Genomic DNA, 7,412 nt, shown 5'->3' on the forward strand with positions numbered 1-7,412 from the left:
TGTATTTTTTCAATGGGAGCTGAACAGAAAAAGTGTGGTATTGAAGATAGCTCCCACAGGAAAGCAGTTGCAAATGTGACACCGTGCTGGCTGCTAGAATGCATGGGGACCTACTTACTACTGTAGCTGGGGTCTGCCTTCCTGCTTTCTTGTAGCTGCCATACTCAGTGGTATACCTTAACCGACAAATGTATTCTTTCAACGGGAGCTGAACAGAAAAAGTGTGGTATTGAAGATAGCTCCCACAGGAAAGCAGCTGCAAATGTGACACCGTGCTGGCTGATAGAATGCATGGGGACCTACTTACTACTGTAGCTGGGATCTATCTTCCTGCTTTCTTGTAGCTCCCATACTCAGTTGTATACCTTAAGAGACAAAATGTTGGTTTTTCAATGGGAGCTGAACAGAAAAAGTGTGGTATTGAAGATAGCTCCCACAGGAAAGCAGCTGCAAATGTAACACCGTGCTGGCTACTAGACTGCATGGGGACCTACTAACTACTGTAGCTGGGGTCTTCCTTCCTGCTTTCTTGTAGCTCCCATACTCAGCTGTATACCTTAACTGACAAATGTATTCTTTCAATGGGAGCTGAACAGAAAAACTGTGGTATTGAAGATAGCTCCCACAGGAAAGCAGCTGCAAATGTGACACCGTGCTGGCTGCTAGAGTGCATGGGGACCTACTTACTACTGTAGCTGGGGTCTGCCTTCCTGCTTTCTTGTAGCTCCCATACTCAGTGGTATACCTTAACTGACAAAAGTATTCTTTCAATGGGAGCTGAACAGAAAAAGTGTGGTATTGAAGATAGCTCCCACAGGAAAGCAGCTGCAAATGTGACACCGTGCTGGCTGCTAGACTGCATGGGGACCTACTTACTACTGTAGCTGGGGTCTGCCTTCCTGCTTTCTTGTAGCTGCCATACTCAGTGGTATACCTTAACCGACAAATGTATTCTTTCAACGGGAGCTGAACAGAAAAAGTGTGGTATTGAAGATAGCTCCCACAGGAAAGCAGCTGCAAATGTGACACCGTGCTGGCTGATAGAATGCATGGGGACCTACTTACTACTGTAGCTGGGATCTATCTTCCTGCTTTCTTGTACCTCCCATACTCAGTTGTATACCCTAAGAGACAAAATGTAGGTTTTTCAATGGGAGCTGAACAGAAAAAGTGTGGTATTGAAGATAGCTCCCACAGGAAAGCAGCTGCAAATGTGACACCGTGCTGGCTACTAGACTGCATGGGGACCTACTTACTACTGTAGCTGGGGTCTTCCTTCCTGCTTTCTTGTAGCTCCCATACTCAGCGGTATACCTTAACTGACAAATGTATTCTTTCAATGGGAGTTGAGGAGAAAAAGTGTGGTATTGAAGATAGCTCCCACAGGAAAGCAGCTGCAAATGTGACACCGTGCTGGCTGATAGACTGCATGGGGACCTACTTACTACTGTAGCTGGGGTCTGCCTTCCCGCTTTCTTGTAGCTCCCATACTCAGCGGTATACCTTAACTGACAAAAGTATTCTTTCAATGGGAGCTGAACAGAAAAAGTGTGGTATTGAAGATAGCTCCCACAGGAAAGCAGCTGCAAATGCGACACCGTGCTGGCTGATAGACTGCATGGGGACCTACTAACTACTGTAGCTGGGGTCTTCCTTCCTGCTTTCTTGTAGCTCCCATACTCAGTGGTATACCTTAACTGACAAAAGTATTCTTTCAATGGGAGCTGAACAGAAAAACTGTGGTATTGAAGATAGCTCCCACAGGAAAGCAGCTGCAAATGTGACACCGTGCTGGCTGCTAGACTGCATGGGGACCTACTGACTACTGTAGCTGGGGTCTGCCTTCCTGCTTTCTTGTAGCTCCCATTCTCAGTGGTATACCTTAACTGACAAATGTATTCTTTCAATGGGAGCTGAACAGAAAAAGTGTGGTATTGAAGATAGCTCCCACAGGAAAGCAGCTGCAAATGTGACACCGTGCTGGCTGCCAAACTGCATGGGGACCTACTAACTACTGTAGCTGGGGTCTTCCTTCCTGCTTTCTTGTAGCTCCCATACTCAGCGGTATACCTTAAGTGAAAAAATGTAGTTTTTTCAATGGGAGCTGAGAAGAAAAATTTTGGTATTGAAGATAGCTCCCACAGGAAAGCAGCTGCAAATGTGACACCGTGCTGACTGATAGACTGCATGGGGACCTACTTACTACTGTAGCTGGGGTCTGCCTTCCTGCTTTCTTGTAGCTCCCATACTCAGCGGTATACCTTAACTGACAAAATGTAGTTTTTTCAATGTGAGCTGAGAAGAAAAAGTGTGGTATTGAAAATAGCTCCCACAGGAAAGCAGCTGCAAATGTGACACCGTGCTGGCTGCTAGACTGCATGGGGACCTACTTACTACAATAGCTAGGATCTATCTTCCTGCTTTCTTGTAGCTCCCATACTCAGTGGAATACCTTAAGAGACAAATGTATTCTTTCAAAGGGAGCTGAACAGAAAAAGTGTGGTATTGAAGATAGCTCCCAGAGGAAAGCAGCTGCAAATGTGACACCGTGCTGGCTGATAGACTGCATGGGGACCTACTGACTACTGTAGCTGGGGTCTGCCTTCCTGCTTTCTTGTAGCTCCCATACTCAGTGGTATACCTTAACTGACAAATGTATTCTTTCAATGGGAGCTGAACAGAAAAAGTGTGGTATTGAAGATAGCTCCCACAGGAAAGCAGCTGCAAATGTGACACCGTGCTGGCTGCTAGACTGCATGGGGACCTACTTACTACTGTAGCTGGGGTCTGCCTTCCTGCTTTCTTGTAGCTCCCATACTCAGCGGTATACCTTAACTGACAAATGTATTCTTTCAATGGGAGCTGAACAGAAAAAGTGTGGTATTGAAGATAGCTCCCACAGGAAAGAAGCTGCAAATGTGACACCGTGCTGGCTGCTAGACTGCATGGGGACCTACTTACTACTGTAGCTGGGATCTATCTTCCTGCTTTCTTGTAGCTCCCATACTCAGTTGTATACCTTAAGAGACAAAATGTAGTTTTTTCAATGGGAGCTGAACAGAAAAAGTGTGGTATTGAAGATAGCTCCCACAGGAAAGCAGCTGCAAATGTGACACCGTGCTGGCTGATAGACTGCATGGGGACCTACTTACTACTGTAGCTGGGGTCTGCCTTCCTGCTTTCTTGTAGCTCCCATTCTCAGTGGTATACCTTAACTGACAAATGTATTCTTTCAATGGGAGCTGAACAGAAAAAGTGTGGTATTGAACATAGCTCCCACAGGAAAGCAGCTGCGAATGTGACACCGTGCTGGCTGCTAAACTGCATGGGGACCTACTTACTACTGTAGCTGGGGTCTGCCTTCCTGCTTTCTTGTAGCTCCCATTCTCAGTGGTATACCTTAACTGACAAATGTATTCTTTCAATGGGAGCTGAACAGAAAAAGTGTGGTATTGAAGATAGCTCCCACAGGAAAGCAGCTGCAAATGTGACACTGTGCTGGCTGCTAGACTGCATGGGGACCTCCTAACTACTGTAGCTGGGGTCTTCCTTCCTGCTTTCTTGTAGCTCCCATACTCAGCAGTATACCTTAAGTGAGAAAATGTCGTTTTTTTAATGGGAGCTGAGAAGAAAAAGTTTGCTATTGAAGATAGCTCCCACAGGAAAGCAGCTGCAAATGTGACACCGTGCTGGCTGATAGACTGCATGGGGACCTACTTACTACTGTAGCTGGGGTCTCCCTTCCTGCTTTCTTGTAGCTCCCATAGTCAGTGGTATACCTTAAGAGACAAATGTATTATTTCAATGGGAGCTTAACAGAAAAAGTGTGGTATTGAAGATAGCTCCCACAGGAAAGCAGCTGCAAATGTGACACCGTGCTGGCTGATAGACTGCATGGGGACCTACTTACTACTGTAGCTGGGGTCTGCCTTCCTGCTTTCTTGTAGCTCCCATATTCAGCGGTATACCTTAACTGACAAATGTATTCTTTCAATGGGAGCTGAACAGAAAAAGTGTGGTATTGAAGATAGCTCCCACAGGAAAGCAGCTGCAAATGTGACACCGTGCTGGCTGATAGACTGCATGGGGACCTACTGACTACTGTAGCTGGGGTCTGCCTTCCTGCTTTTTTGTAGCTTCCATACTCAGTGGTATACCTTAACTGACAAATGTATTCTTTCAATGGGAGCTGAGGAGAAAAACTGTGGTATTGAAGATAGCTCCCACAGGAAAGCAGCTGCAAATGTGACACCGTGCTGGCTGCTAGACTGCATGGGGACCTACTTACTACTGTAGCTGGGATCTATCTTCCTGCTTTCTTGTAGCTCCCATACTCAGCGGTATACCTTAACTGACAAAATGTAGTTTTTTCAATGGGAGCTGAGAAGAAAAAGTGTGGTATTGAAGATAGCTCCCACAGGAAAGCAGCTGCAAATGTGACACCGTGCTGGCTGCTAGACTGCATGGGGACCTACTTACTACTGTAGCTGGGATCTATCTTCCTGCTTTCTTGTAGCTCCCATACTCAGCGGTATACCTTAAGAGACAAATGTATTCTTTCAATGGGAGCTGAACAGAAAAAGTGTGGTATTGAAGATAGCTCCCACAGGAAAGCAGCTGCAAATGTGACACCGTGCTGGCTGATAGCCTGCATGGGGACCTACTGACTACTGTAGCTGGGGTCTGCCTTCCTGCTTTCTTGTAGCTCCCATACTCAGTGGTATACCTTAACTGACAAATGTATTCTTTCAATGGGAGCTGAGGAGAAAAACTGTGGTATTGAAGATAGCTCCCACAGGAAAGCAGCTGCAAATGTGACACCATGCTGGCTGATAGACTGCATGGGGACCTGCTTACTACTGTAGCTGGGATCTATCTTCCTGCTTTCTTGTAGCTCCCATACTCAGCGGTATACCTTAACTGACAAAATGTAGTTTTTTCAATGGGAGCTGAGAAGAAAAAGTGTGGTATTGAAGATAGCTCCCACAGGAAAGCAGCTGCAAATGTGACACCGTGCTGGCTGCTAGACTGCATGGGGACCTACTTACTACTGTAGCTGGGATCTATCTTCCTGCTTTCTTGTAGCTCCCATACTCAGCGGTATACCTTAAGAGACAAATGTATTCTTTCAATGGGAGCTGAACAGAAAAAGTGTGGTATTGAAGATAGCTCCCACAGGAAAGCAGCTGCAAATGTGACACCGTGCTGGCTGATAGACTGCATGGGGACCTACTGACTACTGTAGCTGGGGTCTGCCTTCCTGCTTTCTTGTAGCTCCCATACTCAGTGGTATACCTTAACTGACAAAAGTATTCTTTCAATGGGAGCTGAACAGAAAAAGTGTGGTATTGACGATAGCTCCCACAGGAAAGCAGCTGCAAATGTGACACCGTGCTGGCTGATAGACTGCATGGGGACCTACTTACTACTGTAGCTGGGGTCTGCCTTCCTGCTTTCTTGTAGCTCCCATACACAGGGGTATACCTTAACTGACAAATGTATTCTTTCAATGGGAGTTGAGGAGAAAAACTGTGGTATTGAAGATAGCTCCCACAGGAAAGCAGCTGCAAATGTGACACCGTGCTGGCTGATAGACTACATGGGGACCTACTTACTACTGTAGCTGGGATCTATCTTCCTGCTTTCTTGTAGCTCCCATACTCAGTGGTATACCTTAACTGACAAATGTATTCTTTCAATGGGAGCTGAACAGAAAAACTGTGGTATTGAAGATAGCTCCCACAGGAAAGCAGCTGCAAATGTGACACCGTGCTGGCTGATAGACTGCATGGGGACCTACTTACTACTGTAGCTGGGGTCTATCTTCCTGCTTTCTTGTAGCTCCCATACTCAGTTGTATACCTTAAGAGACAAAATGTAGTTTTTTCAATGGGAGCTGAACAGAAAAAGTGTGGTATTGAAGATAGCTCCCACAGGAAAGCAGCTGCCAATGTGACACTGTGCTGGCTGATAGACTGCATGGGGACCTACTGACTACTGTAGCTGGGGTCTGCCTTCCTGCTTTCTTGTAGCTCCCATACTCAGTGGTATACCTTAACTGACAAATGTATTCTTTCAATGGGAGCTGAACAGAAAAAGTGTGGTATTGAAGATAGCTCCCACAGGAAAGCAGCTGCAAATGTGACACCGTGCTGGCTGATAGACTGCATGGGGACCTACTTACTACTGTAGCTGGGGTCTATCTTCCTGCTTTCTTGTAGCTCCCATACTCAGTTGTATACCTTAAGAGACAAAATGTAGTTTTTTCAATGGGAGCTGAACAGAAAAAGTGTGGTATTGAAGATAGCTCCCACAGGAAAGCAGCTGCCAATGTGACACTGTGCTGGCTGATAGACTGCATGGGGACCTACTGACTACTGTAGCTGGGGTCTGCCTTCCTGCTTTCTTGTAGCTCCCATACTCAGTGGTATACCTTAACTGACAAATGTATTCTTTCAATGGGAGCTGAACAGAAAAAGTGTGGTATTGAAGATAGCTCCCACAGGAAAGCAGCTGCAAATGTGACACCGTGCTGGCTGATAGACTGCATGGGGACCTACTTACTACTGTAGCTGGGGTCTGCCTTCCTGCTTTCTTGTAGCTCCCATAGTCAGTGGTATACCTTAAGAGACAAACGTATTCTTTCAATGGGAGCTGAACAGAAAAAGTGTGGTATTGAAGATAGCTCCCACAGGAAAGCAGCTGCAAATGTGACACCGTGCTGGCTGATAGACTGCATGGGGACCTACTTACTACTGTAGCTGGGGTCTGCCTTCCTGCTTTCTTGTAGCTCCCATATTCAGCGGTATACCTTAACTGACAAAATGTAGTTTTTTCAATGGGAGCTGAGAAGAAAAAGTGTGGTATTGAAAATAGGTCCCACAGGAAAGCAGCTGCAAATGTGACACCGTGCTGGCTGATAGACTGCATGGGGACCTACTTACTACTATAGCTGGGATCTATCTTCCTGCTTTCTTGTAGCTCCCATACTCAGCGGTATACCTTAACTGACAAATGCATTCTTTCAATGGGAGCTGAACAGAAAAAGTGTGGTATTGAAGATAACTCCCACAGGAAAGCAGCTGCAAATGTGACACCGTGCTGGCTGATAGACTGCATGGGGACCTACTTACTACTGTAGCTGGGATCTATCTTCCTGCTTTCTTGTAGCTCCCATACTCAGTTGTATACCTTAAGAGACAAAATGTAGTTTTTTCAATGGGAGCTGAACAGAAAAAGTGTGGTATTGAAGATAGCTCCCACAGGAAAGCAGCTGCAAATGTGACACCGTGCTGGCTGATAGACTGCATGGGGACCTACTGACTACTGTAGCTGGGGTCCACCTTCCTGCTTTCTTGTAGCTCCCATACTCTGTGGTATACCTTAACTGACAAATGTATTCTTTCAATGGG

Source organism: Colius striatus, unplaced genomic scaffold (genome assembly GCF_028858725.1).
Source record: "Colius striatus isolate bColStr4 unplaced genomic scaffold, bColStr4.1.hap1 scaffold_63, whole genome shotgun sequence".
In the NCBI taxonomy this organism is placed as follows: Eukaryota; Metazoa; Chordata; class Aves; order Coliiformes; family Coliidae; genus Colius; species Colius striatus.